The 23,978-nt window shown below is 52.9% G+C and overlaps 1 protein-coding gene across 1 annotated transcript in view; it reads right to left on the reverse strand.

Moving 5' to 3' along the window:
• The window catches only part of KDM6B (lysine demethylase 6B), a 60,701-nt gene extending 41,174 nt beyond the window's left edge, over positions 1-19,527 (reverse strand). Inside the window, 2 exon segments of the mRNA XM_072977154.2 lie at positions 8,348-8,486; positions 19,086-19,527. The gene's annotated coding sequence lies outside the window, so the exon portion shown is untranslated.
• Between the last annotated feature and the right edge of the window lie 4,451 nt (positions 19,528-23,978).

Here is a 23,978-nt window from a genome sequence, read left to right on the forward strand (position 1 = left end):
AAGAGGTCGCTTCCCACCCCATTCGGCCAGAATGCCAACAGGAAACCCACCCCGGCTCCCCCAGCTCCGGACCCGACAGACATGTGCGCCCCCTGGGTGCCTGAAATTGCCCGGGAGCGACACCGTCCCTCCCTCCCCCCCTCCTTCTCTGCTCCAAAGCGGAGAAATCCCGCTTTGCATTGTGGGAAAAGCGAACGGAGGAGATGTCATCCGGCATTGTCTACCCAGGGAGGAAGTGAAGCAGCAAAGCACATGTGAGCGGAGGAAGGGGGAGGGGCAGGAAATGCCCCCCCACGGCTTTAGGAAACCATTTCCTGTATAAGCAGCTGTAGACACACACACACACACACACACACACACACAGAGAGAGAGAGAGAGCCCAGGAGACGAAACAATGGCCCAACGTGAACCTGGGCAGCTATACAGAGACCCCCCACCCATCTTTGGCTAAAAACATTGCTTTCCAAAAAAGAAAAGAAAAGAAGAGAGAGAGAGAAAAGAATAATACTAATACAAAGAAATGGAAACAGCCATGCGCAAGCACATGGCACTCGCTCCCTAGCTCACATGTGCCACCGTGCACGATGCTCCTGTCACCTCCCCATGAACATGGCCACACACAGCCTTCTGGGTAAGTCCCCAAAAGCTGACCCTCCTTCTGAGGGTGGGAGCGCCAGCCCCCCCGCCCGCTGCACGCCAATGATGCGCAGCAGGGGGAATCTCCACTCCTCCCACGCCACTGGGAAGGGCCAAGAGAAACACCAGTGGGCGGCTACCCGGAAAGCGGTGGACCGAGAAGCGTGGTGCCTTCCGCTTTCCCCGAAATGCCCTCCGCGGCGTGCCACAAGAGGAGAGGGGTGCCCCGCTCTGGGGCAGAAAACAAGGGACCCATGCTCTGCTTCCCCAGAAACTGTGCCCAGAGTCATACCACGGTCATGGGTTGCCCCCCCGCCCACTCGCCACCGGGTTTTGGGGAACTGCTTCATCAGTTTCCCTTTTCGTGGTCACGTTCTGCGAAACGGGTGCAATCAGGCCCGGCGGATTTACCAGAAACGAGAAGCACTGAGGATGCCCTTGGCTCACGCTTCAGAGGAAGTGGCGATTCATGAGCGCGTGAGCATCGTGGGTAAGTGTGCATAAGCATGGGGGGGCTGCCACAGATCTGACGAGGGGGAAAGGGCTGCAGGGAGCAAGAAGGAACGGATCCCGAAACGTCCGGGTGAGAAATAAAACTCTGGAGGGGCAGAGATGGGAGGCCTGTTTCACGGGGTACCCAACTTTGTGACCTCGGGACCACTCTAGCCCATCGTCACAAGCCGTGTGGGCAAAAGGAGGAAGGTCTGATAGATACCAGCATCAGGCCGATCAGGAAGGCGGAGCGTGCCGCAGGTAACAGGCCCACCAGAGCCGTGTGTGAAATATATTCATCCGTGGTGTACAGGGATTTGTACACACAGGGCAGCCCAATGCGCGCCTGATGCTTGCGCACAGAAAAATTACATATACTGTAGTGGCAAACTACCACTCATTACTGAGGTACATGCCCGGATGCGCGAGCACGCAGCAGGAACACAACCAGCGCCTCGCTGAATCAACGGCGCTCTGCTACCACGATTCGTGCGCTTCCTCTTACGCAAGTGTAAACTGCCCAATGGACTCTGGACCACAGAGTAAAAAGGGTTATGTCCAGAGCGGTCGTAGCCAAATTATACAGGAGGGCGAAAGACTGAGCGCATGAGAGCTGGAAACTGGATTAAAAACGAGGGACGGTCAGAGAGAAGTGAAGGAATCGCAGGGGGGGTGTTGAAGTCCATCAAGGACCGGGAACGAGACTAGAGTGGTGGGGCTAACGGTCAAGTCAAACCTAAGTTGCACCAGTGATTCGACTCAGTTTTTCCCCCCAATGATTTGACTCGATGCTCACAACTCAGCCACCCCTCCGTTTTTTTTTTTCCTAAGGAGTAAAAACTTGTTTTTAAGAGGGTCCCTGGGACCAAAGACTCTGACTCAGATTCAGGACCAGGACTGAAAGTCTTCCCGAAACATCTCCAGGTAAAGGAGCCAGCACGTCCCAGAACAGGTCAAAACATAAGCACGCCAAAGGGTCACGTAAAAGGATGGAATCCGGAGCGAAGGAAAACCGTGTCATTTGGAAGCAGGGGATGCCCAAGCAAACCAGAAACATTAGTGGGCTATGAGAGCGCCAGGACGTGACCCGTCCTTTGAGAAGCAGCCAGATGGCACCTCCTTCCTCTTGCAGCCTTGGGTAGGGACAGGGGCCGTCTCTCGAGTGGGCCAACCCACAAAGGAAAATCTGCAAGCCCAGTCTTGCCCCACTAGATCCCAGTAACTAACCAGTCTGTGTCCTTTGAGGGGACGCAGTGCATAGGAACTCAACGAACTGGGGATCGGAGAGATGGGGGACACAAGAAAGAAGCAGCAACCGCAGCACCCTGGGGAGGAAGAATCTGTTATGCCGGTTAGGGCCTGGTGTAAATCACATCCTATGTGCGTACAGGTGTGTGTCCGTCTGTCTTTGTTTCCCACCGAGAAAAAGCACTTCCTCTTCTCCAGCCAAACAGCTAGATCCATTTGGAGGAGATATAAAGGACACTCCCATCACAAAATAATGGGGTCCAATGCAACCGTTGAGCTGGGAAGGGACCTTAGAGGTCACCAAACCCCCATCACCCGTCAAAGCAGGAAATCCACAGCTAGAGCATGGAAACACACAACACTGCCCATGCAAAACACAGCAGGTGCACATGGGGGGTGGTCCCACGTGAGGAACTACACCTGCAAGGGGCATGCGTACAGCAAAACACCAGCCAAATGCTCTCCTCCAGAGCTTCCCACCTCTCTTTCCTGTCCTTCCACAGTGGCAGGGATAAATTTCTTAAGACTAGTAGTGTGTGTAGGGAACAACAGGATGTTTCCTCTGGATGGAATCATCTTGTATCCTCTGCCGGAGGAACCGGAGAGCAGCTCATAGAGAAACAGGGATGAAGGGAGAGAACAACTTGGGAGCAAGGCCAGTGGAGGCTTCCAGGATGTGGGCTTCAGCATCTGCCCATAAGGGACAAAGCGGCGCGTTTCGTGTGCCTCTGTGGGTGTGATTCATGAGACACAATGAATGGTCCCCCCACATTCTCACACGGGAGCATGAGAACAGCTGTGTCAGCACTGAGTCAGCAGCAGCAAGACTGCCATCTCTGGCGCTCCCTGCTTTCCTGGAAGCCCCTGAGAACCGGGCACAGAGAACCACTCCAGGTCATGCCCTTAAGACTCTCTCTCTCTCTCTCTCTCTCTCTCTCTCTCTCTCTCTCTCTCTCTCTCTCTCACACACACACACACACACACACACACACACACACACACACACACAAGATGGTGCCACAGGATGGATGCGCACATGAAAACACAGGGCGACACACATTCACCTAACACCGTAACAAAGTACACACAGCAAGGCAGCCACAGATTCACCTGGAAAAAATATCGATGGGCTATCCATCTAAGCGTGTGCGGGGAACTGCCCCAGACAACAGTGGGGTCTGCTGGGGGGTGGAAATACCCCTGGGTATTTTTATGTGTCCCCACCGCAGTGCGCGTCTAAAACTCCTGCAATGGAGCCTGGCCTTCTCCTTCCACTCCTCTGGACGGATCGAGTGCGCCGGGAGAGCCTACCTGTTGCCCGTAGGCCGTTGTGGGTGTATACAACCCACACGGTTCAGCCGTTCCCAAGAGAGTTCAACCGATGACACTGCAGGAAAAACCCTTGACCTTTCAAGGGTTAACAGATCCATCCAGCAGAGAGCAAGGGAGGCGGGGGAAATCCCCGGCCACTTAGATACAACACACTCGGGATCCCCAAGGACTGAGAACCTGATTTCTTAAGCTCCCGGGCCTCTGGTTCCTTCTGCCCCACTTGTTTTCCCCATATCTCTTCCCACCACCACCACCACCACACACACACCTCAGACTTCCTGAATGCAACCCCCACTTCCCAGCTGGCTCGGACTACATGCACCATCATCCTTAGTCCCTGCAGGCTGGGAGTGACCGGGGCTGGAGTTCTGCTCAACTGGAAGGAATCTGGTTACAGATCCAGGAGACTGGCATACCCCAGTTTTTGGCTGGTCCCTCCCCAGCCCCACAGAACAACCTCTGAAAATGTGAGAGGTGTGTGTGTCAGGACTCCAGCAGGGTGGATTTGATCTAAATCGCAATCTAAACTGTAAAAATTCTATTTCTTTTTATGCCTTTTTTAAAATTAAAATTATTTTTATTGTGATATAAATCCATTTGACTTTTAAAAATCATCGACTTTCATGCACCCTGGACTCCACAGTTTGGGGGGGCACCAGGACACACACACGCACACGCACACACGCACACACGCACACACGCACGCACGCACGCACACACACACACACACACACACAACAGTTTTTCTCGTGCTTCAGCCAATGCAGGTCCCCTAGGTGAGCTCTGGGCGAAAGACACAAGCCAAGAGAACCACAGCCAACCATGGGAATATTATTTTGGGGGTGGGCAACTAGAACTCCCAGAGGTGACACCGTTTGGCGCATCCCGGAAGAGGGAGTCCCCTCTTCCAAGCTCTGAAACGGAGATATCCCGGAATTAGAGACAGAAAAGTTAGAGCTTTCTATGGAACACACAGAAAGGAGACCAGGAAGAAGAAGAAGAAGAAGAAGAAAGAAAAAACAGACATAGCATAAATGCCGTTGAGGGCCCTAGAGTTACAAAACAGACCCTGAAACACAAAAGGGGGGGGGGAACCCCCCCCCCCCCACACACACACAGCGTTTCATCACTATATAGCCCTCACACAAGATTACAATACTGGGGCAAAAGTCAGCCAGCTGTTCCCAGGGAAGAAAAACACAACCGTGGATACGCCAAATTCCTATTTCAGTTTACCCACAAACAGAACATGTGGTTAAAGATTCTGTGCTTGTGCGTGTCTCGCACACAAACACGAAAGACACAACCAGAACTCTGATACACAGACACACCGAGCTATAGGTCAATGATAATTTATGAGCACCCGGCTCTTTAACCACAATAACACAAAAGGCACATTTTTCTACGCCCTAAAATCCCCAAGTTTCTTACAGACATGGGAAGGAGGGCAACGGGGTCAAGCAGCAACCAAAGTGTGCCCAGAGGGCAACCACAGGAAGAAAAAAAAAACTACACACACGCACACCATCACAAAGGCCGGGAAAGAGGCTTATGAAACACACAACCTCTCTGCCTCTCTTTCTCCGGGCCGTATCCCTCCGGGATAACGAAGCCACAGCCCCCCACAACAGGGGCAGAGTGGCACCCCGGGTTCTCCCATGGAGAGCGTGGCCTTACCTCCCGGCCCGCCAGGGGTGGACGTGCGTGCCTTGCGTGCGGGAGAGAGGCGGGGCCCTGCTTCACCGCTCTCTCTCGCCGGCGTCCCGCAGAGCATAGAAAAGCATTTGCCGGCAGGATCTCCGAGATCGTTCCCTCGTCTCTGGCTGCCTAAACGGCCGGGCCGGTGGTGTCGGCCCCGCTGGCAGAGTGTGCGCCTTGCTCTCCCCGCGCCACCGTCTGTCGCCCCCACTGCGTGGGGCTCAGGGTCCTGCCAAGTCAGCGGAGCATGTTGTGTGTGTGTGTGTGTGTCTCTCTCTCTCTCTGTGTCAATGCGCGCGCGTGTGTGTGGGGTGAATTCCGGCCACCAGTGACTCAGCCCCCCTCCCTCCCATGGGAAAGTTGTCCCGATTTAAAGGGCTAAGATGACATCATCACACACCCCCGGGTTCCCTCCACCCCGGCCTGGGAATCCCAGACAAGGTTTGCTTCCTCGCAACCCCAACTGCTTTGACCACAGCTCCTTCCGAGGAAACGCAACGGCCAAACAACAACAGCAGCCGCCGCCACCGCGACAGCAACAACACAGTCATCTCAGCCGTGCGTTCACCGGCTGAAGACAACATGGAGACACACATCCACAGACGCCTATTCCCGGAAGACGCCACCGGTCGCCTCCGACATCGCACAATTCGGCTCCGTGAGATCACCCAACCTCTCTACGAGAGCCACGCGTACAACGGGGCGTGCGGAACTCAAAAGCCAGGTGGAAAGAAGCACAACGCAAAGGAAGCACGTTTGTTCGCAAGATGCCCAAACGAGCCCTCTCCGTAACGCAACCGCAATGCTCAGCCTAGCCTCCTTTCCAGCCCTCTCCAGACTCTCTCTCTCTCTCTCTGTTTGTGTGTGTGCGGGAAGAACCACGGTCATGCGGGCGAGCGCCAGGATCTTGCCAGTTCCTGTCCGCAGCACCCGCTTGCGTCATCTGCTGAAACCCGTAACCGTTTCCTCGCTGGGTTTAAGAGAGGTTATTTTTTCCCCAGCGAAAGCCAAGCTAAGTTTCATGGCACACAAACCGTTCGGGGCTCGGCAGCCGCGTGCCGCTAAGAACGAGCCTGCAGAGGAGCCCAAGGGAAAGCGACATCTTCCTGTGAGTACACAAGGGTGTACACAAGGTGGCTCAGCACCACACAGCAGGCCACACTAAGTACACAATCCCACAACACAGCCCAAAGGGTTGTGCCACGCGTGGGAAGGCACGGCGCAAGAGGCTTGTGGGCGGCCCCCGTGGGGCCCGTGTGGGGCCTGTGCCATGAGTATATAGACCCTTATCCCACGCTGAGCCCCAGGGCCAGAGGGGCACCCAGGCCACAACCACAACAAAAAGACTCTCAGGCCAAAGCGAAACAAACAAATAAAGAAGACAAAAATAGTTAAAGGTGCCGCCATGTGTTTTTTGTCTTTTTAATTTTGCTTTTGCTCTTGGCTGATACGCGGGCACAAACTAACCGCGGTGACCTCTTCTAAAACAACAGCAAAAAGACCATCAGGCAAAAGCAAAATAACAAAATGAGAAAGACAAAAAAAAGTTGTGACCTTTGAAAGAAGGGAGAGAACTGCACAAAGTCCACCGTCACATGGATTTCTCTCTCTCTCTCTCTCTCTCCCCCCCCCCCCCCCGCCTGGGGACTCAGCGTGATCAGCAAGATTTCCTTTACAGGGGGAGAAACAGGCTGGGGGGGGGAGAGAACCTGTTGTTTCCCTTCTTCTACCCAACAACGAAGGACCCCCCCCAAAAAGACTGCATGTGGGAAAAGGGCATCTGGGGTTTGTGGGCAGGCGATCCATTTCGGGTGGGGGAATCTGTGGGCCCGGCCTGAGAGAGAAGATCCCCGTCCGGTAAAGGGCAGTGTGGGGTTAATGCCGGTTCGCTCCAGCAAGGAGCCTTTTAAGGTCACAGCCGCTCTCGCTGCTGCTGCTGCTGCGCTGGGCGTTTTGTGCGAGGGAGGCGCGCATGGCTCTGGGGCAGCCTGTGAGTCACTCTCTCTTGTTCTCCTCCTCCTCCTCCTCTTCGTGGACATGCAGAGGAACCTCCCTCTGCGTGCGCGGTCTCCCCGACCCTCCGCCCTTTCTGCTCCCACGCACCGAGCCCAGCTGCTCCGCTGGCCATGCGCCAGGGAGGGCGGGGAGAAAGCCCCCCCAGCCCATCCATCCATGGGGAGGCTGGGGCAGGAGGGGAGGAACAGAACCGCAGAAGAGACAGGAAACCGAGAACTATGTTTGCGTATGCATGCACGCATGCGCTCATGTGCATGCGCACATAGTAGGTTGGTTCCTGCACGAGCATGCTTTATCGGTAGCTGGGACAAAACAATGGCATTTGAGCACCACTGGCTTCTGTTCACATTTATCCATCAGACAATCTGTCTCAACCCTTCCCTGTGCCCCACGGTGCCCCACATCCTGCCAAATCCACTTCCTACAGCACCCCACATCCTGCCAAATCTACTAGCCGGTCCAAGTGTTCTGCACAAAGGTTTTTTTTTTTAAATTGCCCTGCCACCGGGTCCCTTCCTTATCCAGCCCCCGCCACGCTCCATATCCAGCTGTGGTCAGTCCACATGCCTTCCTCAACCCCATCTCCAGTGACGCACTGAACTACAAGGCCTGTAATACCACAGCCCGCGCATGGACTCATGGAAGCTGTAGTGTGAATTCTTATTTGGAGAAGGCTGCTCTGTCACACTATTTCTCTAAAAGGCAATTTTAAAAGACTGGAACATGCCATCAGCTGTCTTCGAAAAACAAGCCAAACCCCATTGACACCCCCCACCTTCCTCCCCACAACAGCGCACACTCGTTCTCAATATATTTAGTAGAAGATGGGGATGGGAATCACACAACGGGACACAGAAAAGAAAACCTTCTTTGCCCCAAAGCCACCAATTCCAAGCCAGAGCCAGCCGAAGTCTCAGGGACTCACCCTAGCAGGGGGGGTCTCCCGTCTGTTTTCTCGTCCGCTGACTCCCCCCCCACGCCGGACCCATGCGGCGTCCTGGCCCACGAGGCGCGGCTGGCGGGGGGGTTACGGCTACGCTCCGGCCATGGCGTGGAACCCTGTCCTGTGGAAAAGAGAGAAAGGAGATGTCAGGGGAGGGGGTTTAGGTTTGTGCCTTGGACAGAACAGGCTGGAATTTTAAACACCATATTGTTTGTTCGTGTGTGTGTGTGTGTGTGTGTGTGTGTGTGTGTGTGTGTGTGTGTGTGTGTGTGTGTGTGTGTGTGTGTGTGTGTGTGTGTGTGTGAGAGAGAGAGAGAGAGAGAGAGAGAGAGAGAGAGAGAGAGAGAGAGAACACCGATTTCGAAGAACATACCAGTTCTAGAAGATGTAGGTCTCACAATCCACCCCTTGAAAAAAAAAAGATCCAACATCCATTCACCATCAGCAGGAACCACACTCAAACGTACATCAACACCCATGTGCCACAGGCAGCGACACACATGTGATGCACACCGCAACAGCCCCATCAGGGGAAGCAAATCACTGTGCCAACGGCCCCCCTCCTCCATGGAGGTTACAATCAGGAAAGCAGTGGGAGGGGGGCTTACGATTTTGTGTCTGATGCCCTTGTCAGCGGCAACCAGTGAACCCCTGGCCCCCATTCGAGGATCATAGCCTGGAAATGTGAGCCAATCCCCAAATCCTCCCAGCTGGCTCAGGAATTCTGGGAGTTGTAGTCCCCAAAAAAGGAGATTTCCAAGCTCTGTGAAGGAAACCCGGATGCAGCCCTTGCACAAACCTCCTAGGGAGGGTAGGATTTGGTGGGTTTGCATTGGAACCCCCCCCAAAGAGAATACCTGAAGGATGGATGGAAAGCAGGAATCGCTGCAGCCACCTTCTTCTACGAGAGACTCAAGGTCAAGCCCCCCAAAACGGTGCCATTCTTGCCCCCCCCAGACACTGTTGGCTGCGGATGCCCTATGCCAACGAGGTCTCCTGCATTATCAGCCCCACCGATGCAACAGCTGTGGCTTATCTGAGCTCAGACACCGCACACCCCAATCGCTGGCTCACAGCTTCTCGAGCTTCCAGATAGGAGTCAAGGATGTGCCAGAAATCAAACAACCCGGCAGGAAACAAGAGAAGGCAAAGCCAGAGCAACCCCTTCCTCCATACACAAGGAACGGGGGGGGGGGCAGTGTGGTGTAGTGGCCAACAATAAAGATCAGAGGTTTGGGAAATCTGGTTATCAGTTGAAAATCATGGGGTGACCTTGTGTGGGGGGAGCGAGTCTTTTTTTCTGTCTCTTCCACTCTTCCTCCACCCCTCCAACTGACCAACTTTACAAGGTTGTTGTCAGGAGAAATTAGATAGGAGCTGACACCGGTACACTGTCTTAAGCCGACTGAAGGACAGGTAGAAAATCAAGGCAGCTCCTACATGCTAGTAATACTAAAAATGAATAAAAGCTGCAGGCCACAGCAGACACATGGAGAGATCTTAAAAGACCTCAGAAGCTTCTTTGTATGGGGCGGGGAATGAGATGGGGCTGGAAATCCAACTTTTCCTGTCTTCTGCCCTCCAAGGCTGGGCCCACAACCAAACTACGTACACTCGATCACGAAACGACACTACCCCGCTTCTGGCCCAGTCCGGACTTTTCTGGTCCAGAGCTACGACTGCTCTTTTTCCGGAGCATCTTGGGGGCCAGATCCCATTTGGACAGAAGGGCCGCTCTAAAAGATCACGCCCAGTGAAGCAATCCTTCCTGGCGAGATCCAAACTGATCTTTACATCACGGTCAGATCGCACTCCTCGCCTTTACCCTCAGCTCAGGTGCATCCATAAAAGTGAGGCTGCAGAACAAGGGCCGACAGAAAGCCCGTTTAAAAAAAAAAGAAAGATGTCCAAGCACTCCCTGAATGACATTAAGAGCCATAAAGCGTAACAGTCATCACAGTGAGGAGGGGCCTCTGCTTTCACAGAAGTGGTGCGTCAAGGACGGTGTCTCGGGCTTGGCACAGATAAAGGTCCCAGTGTGCGGCGGAGACAATGAACACAGAGAAGACCGGACCGGGCAGCACAAGAGGGGCCGTTCATGGCCGCCCACGGAGGTGAGGGAGATCCCTTCTGTGCGTGGAGGCTGAAGCCGCTGGAGACGGCACCAGAATCTCTCAGGCATCCCTGAAAATCAGGAGGGTGGGGTCAGGGAAGAGGGAGGAACAGTCCTCTTTCTCTGTGTTGCTCAGAAATCCTCATTGACGGCAACCTTTACCTCTGCTCCATCCCTCTGGATTATCAGAGTGCAGGACTCTAAAGGGTCGTGCTCTCTCTCGCTGGACGTCGCCAAGTTCCATGCATGCAATGGGTTGTTGTTGTTTAGTCGTGTCTGACTCTTCGTGACTCCAGGGACCAGAGCACGCCAGGCCCTCCTGTCTTCCACGGCCTCCCGAAGTTGGGTCAAATTCATGTTGGTCGCTTCGATGACCCTGTCCAGCCATCTCGTCCTCTGTCGTCCCTTTCTCCTCTGGCCCTCACTCTTTCCCAACATCAGGGTCTTTTCCAGGGAGTCTTCTCTTCTCGTGAGAGGGCCAAAGTCTTGGAGCCTCAGCTTCAGGATCTGTCCTTCCAGTGAGCACTCAGGGTTGATTTCCTTCAGAATGGAGAGGTTTGTTCTCCTTGCAGTCCAGGGGACTCTCAAGGGCCTCCTCCAGCACCACAATTCAAAAGCATGAATTCTTTGGCGGTCAGCTTTCTATTTGGTCCAGCTCTCACTTCCATACATCGTTACTGGAAAAACCATAGCTTTGACTATGCGGACTTTTGTCGGCAAGCTGAGGTCTCTGATTTTTAAGATGCTGTCTAGGTTTGTCATCGCTTTCCTCCCAAGAAGCAGGCGTCTTTTAATTTCATGGCTGCTGTCACCATCTGCAGTGATCATGGAGCCCAAGAAGGTCAAATCTGTCACTGCCTCCATATCTTCCCCTTCTATTTCCCAGGAGGTGATGGGACCAGTGGCCATGATCTTAGTTTTTTTGATGTTGAGCTTAAGACCATTTTTTGCGCTCTCCTCTTTCACCCTCATTAAGAGGTTCTTTAATTCCTCCTCACTTTCTGACATCAGACTGGTATTGTCTGCATTATCAGCAGTATACAGGTACGAACTGCAAATCACAGTGGGAGGAAGAGCAACCACAGCACCGACAACCCCCAGCGCTAGGCTAAGCAGGGACTCGATCCGGATCTTTGGATCTAAATTCAGAGCTCCCATCCAGCAGCAGTTCTGCCCTGAAACCTAAGAAGGAAGAGGTATAGTAACTTTGACCCCGTGCAGAGCGCCTTACTGTCTAGGAGCAACGTTCCTCCCGGACAAGCGAGAAATGGTTGTCCAGATCCTTTGGGATTTACATATGGGATCCCTTAATTGGGACTAGCTGCCCCTCAGGCACATGTCCGGCTGGCTGACCTACAGGCAAAAGATCGCGCCCTTTCACTCCAGGTTAAGAAAGTGAGAGAAAACAGTCACCAGCCTCTCAATTCGCAATCATAAAAGCAAAGGGAAATCCCCAACTTTCTATTTCTATGAACAAAAGGGCAGCTCATAGTTACGGAGTGGCAGGGTTTTATCCTGGCATTATAATTAACGAGAGCCACTGCGGTATAGTAAAGCGAACTTTGGACTAGGATTCAGGAGACCTGGGTTCAAATCCTTGCTTGACCACGGCAAGTCTGGTGTGCATGGGTGCGGCACTAGTAAAATCATTCTGTAAGTCACTCTAAGTCAAATGCCATAAGTTGATGCTACATAACAACAAAATTCAATACAGTACATCTCCCCTATCCAAGGAATTCCACATTTAAATTTCTCTTGCTGACAGTAACTGGGGGAACCGTTATTCCAAATGTTATTATTTCAACACATTTAACCTAGGGGTAAGGTTATACAACTATCATTTCATCAACATAAGGACTGGGCTGCTCACTATCGCAAATTCACCCTTCAGACCAGTGGATCCCAACTTTGGGTCCCCAGATGTTCTTGCACCACAACTCCCAGGAATCCTGTCCAGCACCTCCAAGCGGCTGAAGGCTTCTACGAGTTTCGGTCCAAGAACCTTTGGGGCCCCCAAACTGGGAACCACTGCTTTAGATGCTGCACCCCTGCACTAGCACAGTGTGTGTGTGTGTGTGTGTGTGTGTGTGTGTGTGTGTGTGTGTGTGTGTGTGTGTGTGTGTGTGTGTGTGTGTGTGTGTGTGTGTGTGTGTGTGTGTGTGTGTGTGTGTGTGTGTGTGTGTGTGTGTGTGTGTGTGTAAGGGGGAACTGGTTATAAATGCCAGCCAGCATCTCTGTGGGCAACAAAGACCCCCCCCCCTGACAGTTTCACACACCACGGTGGAAACTTAGAAGCCAAAAACTTCTGCAATTTCACGTTTTTGCACTGTTTCAGACGGATAAACGGCCATGGGCAAAAAGCACATCAAAGCAAGGGGGGACTTGGCCTCCCCTGGGGAGCAGAAAGACCTCAATGCCACGTGGGCTCCGCCAGGGTCCAGCTGGTATCTTTTCCTGATGATGCAAGAAACAGCAACACACCACGTTTGATGATGTAACCGTTTCCTGGTATGGCCAAGGGAACAGGCTCCGTCGCAAGGCGACATGCCCGACCCATTATGAAACCTTTGGGAGGGAACAGGTGCAGCCCAACATCACGGAAATATTTAATTTTTAAAACTCTCTCTTTCTGGGCCATCTCAATTTGGGGGCAGAAGATGTCTATTTCTGAGTTTCACAGAATTCCTTGTCAGGAAAGGGGACAGAGTTCTGTGGCACTCAGAAGCCTGCGCCGCGCCAGCCCCTCGTCCACTACATTCAATCTCCTGTCCCTGGGGTCCCATACGGGAACCGCTCTGTATGGGAAGAGCAAAAGATGAAGTAGGAAGGAGAGAGGAAGGCCAAGGAGCACATCAGCCTCCTCAACCCCAGGCTATACTCTTCCTGTATGCAAATCTGGTTTTTCTTGTTCCAAAACCATTTTTTCCTGACCCGGGACAATCTTCAGGGCCACGGCACCTCTTCTGGACCTGCTGTGGAGCCCCAAAACTCAGACCCAAAATCTTTCATTACCCCACTGCCCCTGGAAGCATGAAATTCTACCCCCTTCCCACCCGTCGACATCACTTTCCGCCCGACCCAGAGCAACCCCCCCTGAACATGATTGCACACTCTTCTCCAGCCCAGATGGGTTACAACATGAGGCGTGATGCAACCTATATTTTATGAGCACAACACCACATTTTCACAATCATAACTAGTAAAACTGCCTCTTATCTGCCTCTGAGTAAGCACAGAGTCACATAAAAGTGCACACACAAAAAACCCATAAATGCCTCTATCAAGATCTATATAGGATGACAAACCACCACGTCTTAAGTAGGAAGAGCAAGACTCCCCCACAGAATCCAGGGCTTCTGACTCAATGAACCAACCCAGATGTACCATCCTTTTTAAGCAGCAGCCTGTTTTCACTGGGAAGCCACATGGGCCAAATCTCGGCCAGGGATCAGGCGAGAATTACACATGACACCTGGGGAACCGGGGACGTGAAACCTCGATATAAGTGACCACATGCAACATGTTCATAATATGGGGTTATTTTTTGGTGGGGGTGAGGGGAAATGAGGGCCTGATTCAGGTTCTCCAGAGAGGAGGAGGGTTGAGAAAAATTCATCCCAGTGTTGCATCACACACGGTGCACTTCTGTGCAAGAGAAAGCACAAAATCTACACATTGTTAGTCACTGTGACCAACATCATGCTTCAACAAGGCACAGTCCTGTCTCCCTTGTGGCTTCCCTGCCGTGGAGTATTCCAGACCACCACTACCCCGAAAACAGTGCGCCTTGATGTGCACAGTGGAAACGCACAGTGCTCTGTCTCGCACCCGCGAGTTTATTCTCCTTACAAAGAAATGTGTGGGGTTTTTTTGGGGGGGAGGAGAAAAACAATCTGTGTGAAGCAACATCAAGTACTGCCATGAGCACAAGCATACCATGTGCCCGAACATGCGCCCAGACACACACACACACACAAAACACCCAATTCCCAGGAAAGAAATGTGGGTTTTTTCCACTCTCAAGAGCTGTGGAAGAGAACTTAGGCCCCAACTCCTGTAGCCCAGACGTTGGGGTGGTGGGTGTGAGGGGTCAGAAAGAAATGAGGAAAAGGGTGCGTGAGGAACTGCCACACTGCCGCGGGGCATTGCTTCCCTTCCCTCCCTCCTCTGGAAATAACCACCCCTCACACACATCACCCCCTCCCTCAAAGACGCACCTGCCCGTGGAAGCGCTTTATCCCTCTCCTCCCAACCTGCGGAGATAATAAGGCAACCCCAGGCACTGCGTTGGAAAATATTAGAAGAGGAAGTAAAAATTGGTTTTATGGGGCTCCAAGGCCACAGGGCAGGGAACGGGGTCACCATCTCTCTAGAGCCGGCCAAGGCTCTTAATGGGGCTGTTTGGGAACTTTTACCCTAAGAGAGGTTATTAAAGAAGTGTGCTGAACCCAGGTGAGAAGTCTGACATTTGGGGAATTGGGGTGTTTTTTTCTTTCAGATTTTGGAAAAATGCCATCTACTCTGCCTTTTAAAATTTCTCACTTCCCTTTAAAAGAATGTGTTTCCAAATCATTCTTCCCTCCAGTCCCTTTAGGGAAAAATCAAATGTTGGGGAGCCTGTGTAGGAAGGGGGGGGAGAGGTGTGGGATGAAAGACAGCGAGCAGTACAGGGACTTTTTCAAGCCCCCAAACCCTAGGAGTTATTTTTGATACAGGAGCAAGGGGTATACCCTGAAATGTTTAAGAGCACCTCCTGGAAAGGTTGGTTTCTTTCTCTCCACTACGACTCCCATATTCCCCCAGCAGACTGGAAGATTCTGGGCGCTGTAGTCCAGAACTAACTCCCTCAAGCTCCCGACCCCATCCCCTGGAGGCAGTGGGTCAAGCCCTCTTCTCTCTCCGCACAGATTGTGTGGTGGTGGGTCAGTCTCTACTCCGTGAGTCACCGACACAGGGTCCCCTTAAGTTCCCAAACCTTTTCTTCCGCCCGGCTGGCTTCTCTCCTCGCAGGACTGACATCGTGGGAAGAAGGGGGGGGGAAGGGAGCTGGAAGTAGGATGGACCCATGTTTCCTTCTAGTTCCCAGGCTCCTCCTTTGGACAAAACCCCCAAAGAATGCATGCTTAGGAAGCCAGGAGTTCTGGCTCCTAATTTTTTCCTCGCCTGATCTGTCCCCATGTTCCCCCCTGACAAGCCCCAGCCCCTCCTGGGTTCCGAACAGAGGCACCCCGATACCCCCCCATGCCCCGCCACTCCAAGACATAACCTACAAAGATCGCATTTCTGCAAACCCCCCCCCCCCGGCTAGAACAGGACACGGACAGAACCCAGGTGTCCTGCCTCCCATGAGCCCCTGCTCTCCTAAGCCAGCCCACTAAGACACCATGTGATGTGAGGGTTTCAGGGAAGGGCGGGGAAGCGGGATATCCCCATTCATACCCAAAGAGAAGCGTTCTCTGTCACCCTAAATGACACCCCGCCCTCTAAAGCACCAGCCTGCCAGCCGACCCATCTTTAGCTGGGACAAGAAGAAAGCACAAGACCAGAGAGGAGGAGGAGGAGGAGGAGGAGGAGGAGGAGGAGGAGAAACCCGAGATAAAAGCCGGAGCCACTTCCCCAGGTGCAAAAAATCGGGATCCTCCTTCCGCTGAGCAGTCATCAGTCAGAAGTCCACGTCCTGCATTGTGTTACAGGAAGGTGACCCTATCTTCCCATGCAAACCGCTCTTATTGCCCAGGCAGATTTCCAACCGCACATATAGACACCCCACACGTAACACCCATCAGCTCTTGGCTGGTCAAGAACACAACGCGACCATTGCCCTTGTCAACAGCACCCACCCTGCACACTCTCACCTGTGGCTTTTCCAAGGTGGTGCTCCCGGTGGCCCCAGCCAGCCTGCCCAACCCGTTTTGTCAGCTGGCTGGCTGCTGGCTGGTGCCACCCTCACGCTAGCTAGCTAGCACACCTTAGCCGGTCTCACCTGGGCACTCTTAAAGGGCCAGACGCTCAAAGAGTTGCAAAACACCTGGAGATTCAAAAAGAGGCTTTTGCGGTAAAGGTCTCCTTTTGTAAAGGAGATTTACTCGTTGGCAAGACTTCCTAGCTTCCAAAAACAGGCAGCCAAACTTTCTGTCTCTCCTCCCCACCCCCTCCACTGCCCTCTTCTCTGCTCAAAGTCATCTTGCCCCCCCCCCAGACAGAGAACTTCCGGCTGTGATTGTACAGCCGTGCCTTAAAAAGGCACTTGGCACATTCTCAGAGCCCCCACTGGGGGTTGACACTTCACCCTAAAAACATGTTCTGAAATCCTGGCTTTCTGCTGCTTTGTTTAAAAAAAAAACATTCGTCTCTGCACCCAGTCCTGCTTTAAATATAACCCTCGAGGTGTGCTCGGTCTCTGCCGACCTTTGTTCCAAAACTCTCTCGCCATTGGAGAGTACACTGCTGCGTCTCCCACCCATCCTAAAACAACTCGAAGGACACGCCAAGCAACGGCAGGAGGCAAGACAGAGCTCTCTTATCTTTCCGAATCCTCTCCACTCTATCCACAACCTACGTCCACCCCATGCAAACTGACCCCTGACCCTTTCCTCTCCCATCTCAAATCCTTCCACCACCCCCTCCCTTCCCAAACTGGCATTTAAATCCACATTCTGTAGGTGACACAGGATCGGCCCTTCCCAAAAATAGAATGACATCCCAATAAATCAGAACACACACACACACACACACACACACACACACACACACACACACACACACACACACACACACACACACGAAAACCAACAGAAGCAAAACTTCTAATATTTCTCCCAGTCCACTTCTAAACCTCGAACTGTTCAGAACCTCTTCTTATGCTCCCCGACCCGACCACTCCATACAAACAACCCCCCATTACGCCAATAGGGATCTCCCCACCTTTCGAAGCCGCCCTGCTCCCCAGCAGCCTTCCAGACTTTGGGTCCCCCTCCCCAGTCCGGCTCTCTGCTCCCTTTTCCAACTTCAGGACTCTTTCCCTAGCCGCTTCGACTCTCCGGGGCCAGATCCTGCTGCCTCGGAAGGAACAGGGTCTGGGTGCAGCCTGAGACTCCTCTGGTGGCGCTGGAGTTGTGCAAAGTTGCACTTCTGGTTCATGTCAGTCCACGCTGAGCCGAAACGGAGTCTCCTCTGGCTGGGGAGAACGAACAAGGGGCAGCTGGAAAAGCACCCGCCGGGGAGAGCTTGCGATCAATTCCATACGGAGTACCAATCCTTTCCCAATTTAGCCTTCTTCGTCAAGGGCAAGAGTGGGATCAGGTCTCGGGTCTCCGGCTGAGAGTCAGTCTTGACTCCACACGAGTTGCTAAGGTGAAGAGGGGGCTCTGCTCCTGTTTACACTGACCATAACATGGCTGCCACCTTCAAAAAACAGTGGGTCTCGGTGTCCGAAAGAAGCCCCCTGCCCATCTTATAGCCGACGCCAGGAAAGGGTGCAAGGCACCAGAGGGGACTGCTCAAGAGGAAGGAATAAGATGATCGGGGGGGGGGGGTGAAGAGAGAGAGACAGACACGAAGCTCCGATCAAATCATGTCACATTACGTCCCCGGGTAAGTCTCGGCGAGTTGGCTCCAACTTGTGCAGGCAGGAGTTGCCGGATTGCCTAGGTTTCCGCTCCACCGGGATTCCCAGAACTTCGCTCCGCGGTCTCCCAGTCGAGGGTGGTGGGCATCAGGGTCTCTGCCTGGCCCACGTTGGCGCCCAGACAGCCAGTGACAGGATGTGGGCACCAGCACCCTCAAATCCACGGCTCCAGTAGCGGCAAGAAGGACCGAGGCTTGGCCCGGAACCGGCTCTGGAAAGAAAGACTGGGTCCCGGATTTCTTTGGCTGCTTTCCGCTCCTTTTTTCCACTGCAGCTGGCACAGATCTTGGCCGACCCAATCCACGCGCTGTGACACCTTCCTGGGCGGAAGGAGAGCCGTCCCGGTTCTCAAGAGCGGTGGGTCCCCTTGGCCGGTGCGGGAAGAGACCCCGTCCTTCCACCGAAGCTGGTCCAGCTGGTCCTCCGCCTGCTCCTTTTAAAGGTCCTTTCTTTCCGGTGAAGGCAGGCCGGCCGGCTGGCCGAGAGCAGCGAGACAGTGGTGGATGCCAGCCGGCCGGCCGGCCGGGCCCGCCTGCCAGCCGAGGGGGCCGGCTAGGCCTTTGCGAGACCGGGTTCGCCCACCTCCCTCCGGTCCACGGCTCGGCGGAAAACAAAGCCAGCCGAGGCAGCCAGAAAAAGGCCCTTTCGCTCGTTCGCTGGCTGGCACAAACGCGCAGAGGCACAAATACACACAGAGAGTTCTCTCTCTCCCCCCCCCCATTCCCGGCAACACACCGATTCTCTTTCCTTCCTCCCCCCCTCCGGCACCCCAACCCCAAGGAAGACACACACACAACACACACACACAGGGTGAAAGCAAGGGTCCCCCCCCAAAAAAAAATTGCCTAAGGAAAGCAAGGGAAAAAAAAAGAGAAAAACCCACCGAAGAACAAGAAGAAGGTAAGGGGGGGGGGAACCAGACACACAGCAAAGGCGCGGGGGGGGGGGAGAGAGAGGGAGGCTCAGCGAGCCAACATTACCTGCGGAGAGGGGGCTGCTAAGATTTGGGGGTGGGGAAGGAAGCTCCGTTCCTCAGGATCTCCCCTCGCTGGGCTGAGAGAGAGGAAGAAAAAAAAATTTTTTTTGTAAAATGTCCAGAGGGAATTTTCTTTTTTTGGAGAGAGAGAGGAAAAAAGGGGAAAAATAGAAGAAGGGGGTTGCTTGTTGGTTGCTTTTTGTTGTTGGTGGTGGTGGTGTTGATTATTATTGTTTTTTGGTTCCAAAGGGGGTTTTAAAAAAAATGGCCAAAATCTTGCTGCTTTTTTTTTTTTTTTTTGGTGGGGGGGTGGCGCCGACTTTAGGGGCCCACTGAGATCAAATCCACAGGATTCGGCGGCGCTGGTTCTGTGCAGCCTTCCCCTTACACCAAACTCTCGCTTCCACACACTCGGAGGGGGGGGGGAGAGAAGAGAGGCTGGCGGGCAGGCGGAGGGGGGGGCGGGCAGGCTGGCTTTGCCTGCCTTTGCTCTCGCTGGCTGGCTGGCTGGCTGGCTGGCTCTCTCTCTCTCTCTCTCTCTTCTCCCCCCCCTTTTCCAGTCTCTACTCAAACAAAGAAATGAGGGTTGTGTTCTGCGCCCAACCCCCTCCCGGCCCCCCCTTCCCCGAGCCCAGACATCCCTCCTCCCCCTCCGCCCCCACCCCATCTCTCCTCCTCTCCCCCCTCCCTTTCCGGCAAAAAAAAAAAAGGGAAGGAGGGGAAAAAAGAAAGAAAGAAAGGAAAAGGAAAAGGCAGGCTCACTTCTCCCATGTTTCCCAGCCAGATCCTCTTCGCCGCGCGGAGAGGAGGTTGGCGAGGCCGGATCGGAGGAGCCGCGGATCGCTCTCACTCTCCTCCAGGCAGGGCAGGGCAGGGAGAGATAGAGAGAGAAGCAGGAAGGAAGGGAACCACAGCAACCCAATCCAAGCAACGATCCTGGAAAGGTGGGGTGGGCTAGGGGAAGGAGGGCAGGAGGGTTCTGGGGTGGGTGTGGGTGTTGGTGGGGGTGGATTGGAGCCTCAAGCCCTTTGGAGTGCCCCCCTCCCGTTTCCTGGAGAAGAGAGGTGGGGTGGGGGGGAAGAGAGGGAGGAAAAAGTGCGCCGGCCGGATGGAGGGACATGGGGTGGGGGTTCAGCAGCAGAGCGACCAGAGGGGTTCAAAAGGGGGCCACAGAAGAGGAGGGGGGCTTGCAGACACAGAGGGGGCAGGAAGAGGGGCTTCATGATGTGCCTTTTCTGCATGGGCGTAGGCGTGGGGGGGCCGAACAGGCAGATGGCTTGCCCTCCCCGGGCACGGATGCCCGGGCTCAGCTTTGAGCCAGCCACCAGCGGAAGCAAGGTGGAAGGACAGACACCCCCCTGCAGCCGCCTACAGATTTTTGACCATCTGGACCTGTTTTTTTTGGGGGGGGGCACAGACACAGAAGAGAAGAGAATGATCTTGCAGAACAGGATGATGGGGCTGGAAGAAGAAGGGGGTCTTTTGGGGTGGCACCCCCTCCTGGCATGCACATGGAGCCTTAAAAAATTTTTAAAACCCAAAACTCACAAGATTCTGCCTGCTTGGGGTGGTTTGTTTCCTGCCCCCCTCCAGGAAAAGTTTTTTCTCTCTGATGATTTCCTGCCCTTCAGGCGTGAAGCTTTGCCTGCCGTTTCCGAACACAATGTTATAAAATAACTGACAGCGGCCTTTACGTGCCAGCTCTTCATGATCTTATTATTTTTCAAATAAAACATTTTTTTCAAAGAAAACAATGTTTTTCAAAAAAAAATTCCCAAAGAAAAATAATTTATTGAAACCTGCCTCTCCTTTTTTCTTGAAAGATCTATCGCCAGTACCCCTACGTCCTTCTCAACTCTTTTGCCAGGTATGTCAGCATCCTCAGCCACTTGACCCCTTCCACCCCACCTGCTGCTTTCTTGGAAAAAGAAAGCGGGGCGGGCTGGCAGAGAATGACTGGGTGTAAAGAACTCTTCTTGTTTATATTCCCTTATTTGCACAATACAGAGGAACCTTGAAAAACAGGGAAATCTGGCATACATTAAAGTAGTGCAAAAGAGGGAGGGGGAAAATGACATTCCAGGTCTTCTGTAAGCCTGGCTAAGCTGGTCTGTCTTTCCTGAACCTCTGCCAGAAGCCATTTCCAAAATCTCTGCCTCTCACCGGCATAGCAGCTGAAGGGCCTCTGGGCATATGCAGAAGGCCACTTCTTCACCCACAGCTGCTCAGAACCAAAGCTCCACTTCTAAACAGACTCAAACTCTCTTTATATTATGCTATTCGTGGGCTGCCCAGAGTAGTGGATTTGCCACTAGTTCGGTGGGATCAATAACATAAAATAAAATCACAACCTTGCATCCGAAAGGCCTCTGTGCATAGATTACAAACATTCTTCTGCCCCCCCCACTCCACCTGGTCCCAGTTGCAAATCCAGTCGCCCTGCCTTCCACATTGGCAGTCCAGCTCCCCCCCCCCAACATGCACATACTGGCACCCAGTTAAGCCCATTGGAGAAAAGGGAGTCACTGCAATCTTCCTACACCAGAAAACATCCTGCAAAGCGGATTTCACCCTGCTCAAAACACAGATGGGGAGACAGATGGCACCTTCTCTCTCCCACCCCCCCACCCCCGGCCGGCCACCATTATCAGGACTGGCAAGGGAGCACTGGGAGGAAAGCTGTGTCTGGAAAGAACATGCAGAGCACTGAGAGAGACACAGAGAAAGCAGGGGAGCTGGATTCAAATCCTCCACCCATGTGTTGCTCAAATCGTTTTCTCACCACCTTCCACTGAGCTAGGAGCCCCACACAGAGGTGCCCCCCCTCAGCCACCCCACCTGCTGTTGGAAAAACAAAGAAGCCACCCTTAGGCTACCTGCCTATCATTAAGAGCATCACTTAATATGAAAAAGTAAAAAAAAACGCTACCCCAGTGACGCATGGCAGCAGGGAGCGTGTCCCTATCTCAACTCCTTTTTTTAAAACACACGGACACGTGGCTGCATCTCGCCTGTCTGTGTGGAAATGTGTTGTGGAGGAGGAAAGGGAAAAGAAAGGGGGAAAAAAGAGAGTCGGCATCTCCACAGCTCCTGGGGAAGTATAATGTGCGAACTGCATCACCACATGCGCAGATCTGGGGGGGGGTCACGAAAGGACACGCAAGAGAATGGGCCACACATTTGCTGCAATGGCTCAAAAGCATCCAACACCTGAGGCAGTGTACCAGAAAAGGGGCAGGGGGTTTGCAGGTGAGATGGTTACGACCCCTCCCACGTTCCACCTGTCGGGTTCGGTGGGCAGGATGTTGCAGCCAGGTGGTATTTCGGCCTGAACCCCCTTTGGACATTTTCCAGCGTTCATGGAACAGCAAACGCTTCCTTCTTTAATTTGTGAAGGCAGTGATTTTGGTCAAATGCCATTTCCTGGGGATTTTTCTGCCCCTTCCCATCTCTGTCAACCCACAGGCCCTTGCCCCCCCAAAAAAAGAAAAACTGCTAGGCTGGAGGGAGACTGACCTCTCCTCCCCCCTCATCAAAGTCCTGCAGGGGAACTCAAGAGAATATTTATAGGTCTGGCTTGCACAGAGAACAGAGGAAGGGTCTCCTGTGTTACCCCAAAAGGGCTTGAGCGCAGGTGCCTGGAGGCTGCATCATCTCCAGCGACCTTCTACCCACCCCCCCCACCCCCGCACACCTTTGCCCATGGGGACAAAAGGGAGGTTCGGGCCCAAAGGAACAGCCCCTTGAGAGCGGCTAACTTTTCGATTCCCCTTTCCTGACCTCCGTTCCACCACAAGGCAGGACAGGAACTGCTAGACAGCTCAGCAGTTCACAGAGAGTGAAAGGTTGGGGAGTTGAATTTCTGCGCCCCCCCCAGGCCTCCTTGACAGGGGCTGGACCCGATGATCCATAGAGGTCCCTTCCAGGTCTAAGAGGATGGATGATGATTAAAAAAATACCAGGAAGAGCAATCAATACTCTTATTCTTATTCAAAAACACGAAGCACAGTCAATCAAGATGATAAAAACATTGACTGCTTTTATATAACAGATACAAGTGTTAATCAAAAATCCAAGTATCTGTTAAATCTCGACACAGTATGTATGCTGTTCCTGATATTGCCATTTTTTATTTTGTAGCTTTGAGGGTGTGATTTTTGAGATATGCAACTGCTTATAGTACTGTGTGAAATTTCTTGATATTGGTACCAAAGCCCCGATGACGACGGGGACCACGGAAGTGTGTTTTATTGACAACCCCACCTTTTATTATTATTATTATTATTATTATTATTATTATTATTATTATTATTATTATTATTATTATTATTATTATTATTATTATTATTATTATTATTATTATTATTATTACATGCTCCTCCTTAAAACTTTGGTGCTGCATCAGGACCTAAAAACACCCTTTGCAAAAACTGAAGCGCCGCACCTCCACCTGGGTGGGTGACTTCTCCTCTGTGACATTTTCTCTCCCCCCCCCCCCCATGTCACGGCAATCCCCAAACATACCATGGGTGACTTTTCCTTCCTATTTGTTCTTTTGTGGATAGTGGAGGGGGGAAAATAATAGAAACAACCAGGCGAAAGGCGGTCACTAGGAAGAAGTGGGATGCTGGTTTTTTGTTTGTTTGTGTTTTTAATGCTGCAAAGGGCCGGCTGGTATTTTTCCAGCTCTGCAAGGCTACTGAAAAAATCCCAGCCAGAGGACTGAAACCCTGACCCACATACCTACATTTGAAGCGACCAACCTGCATGCACATGCCCTCTCTCTCTCTCTCTCTCTCTCTCTCTCACACACACACACACACACACACACACACACACACACACACACACACACACACACATACACACACACACACACACCAGGATGTACAGAGCA

The sequence above is a fragment of the Pogona vitticeps genome, chromosome 6, assembly GCF_051106095.1.
Source record: "Pogona vitticeps strain Pit_001003342236 chromosome 6, PviZW2.1, whole genome shotgun sequence".
Lineage (NCBI taxonomy): Eukaryota > Metazoa > Chordata > Lepidosauria > Squamata > Agamidae > Pogona > Pogona vitticeps.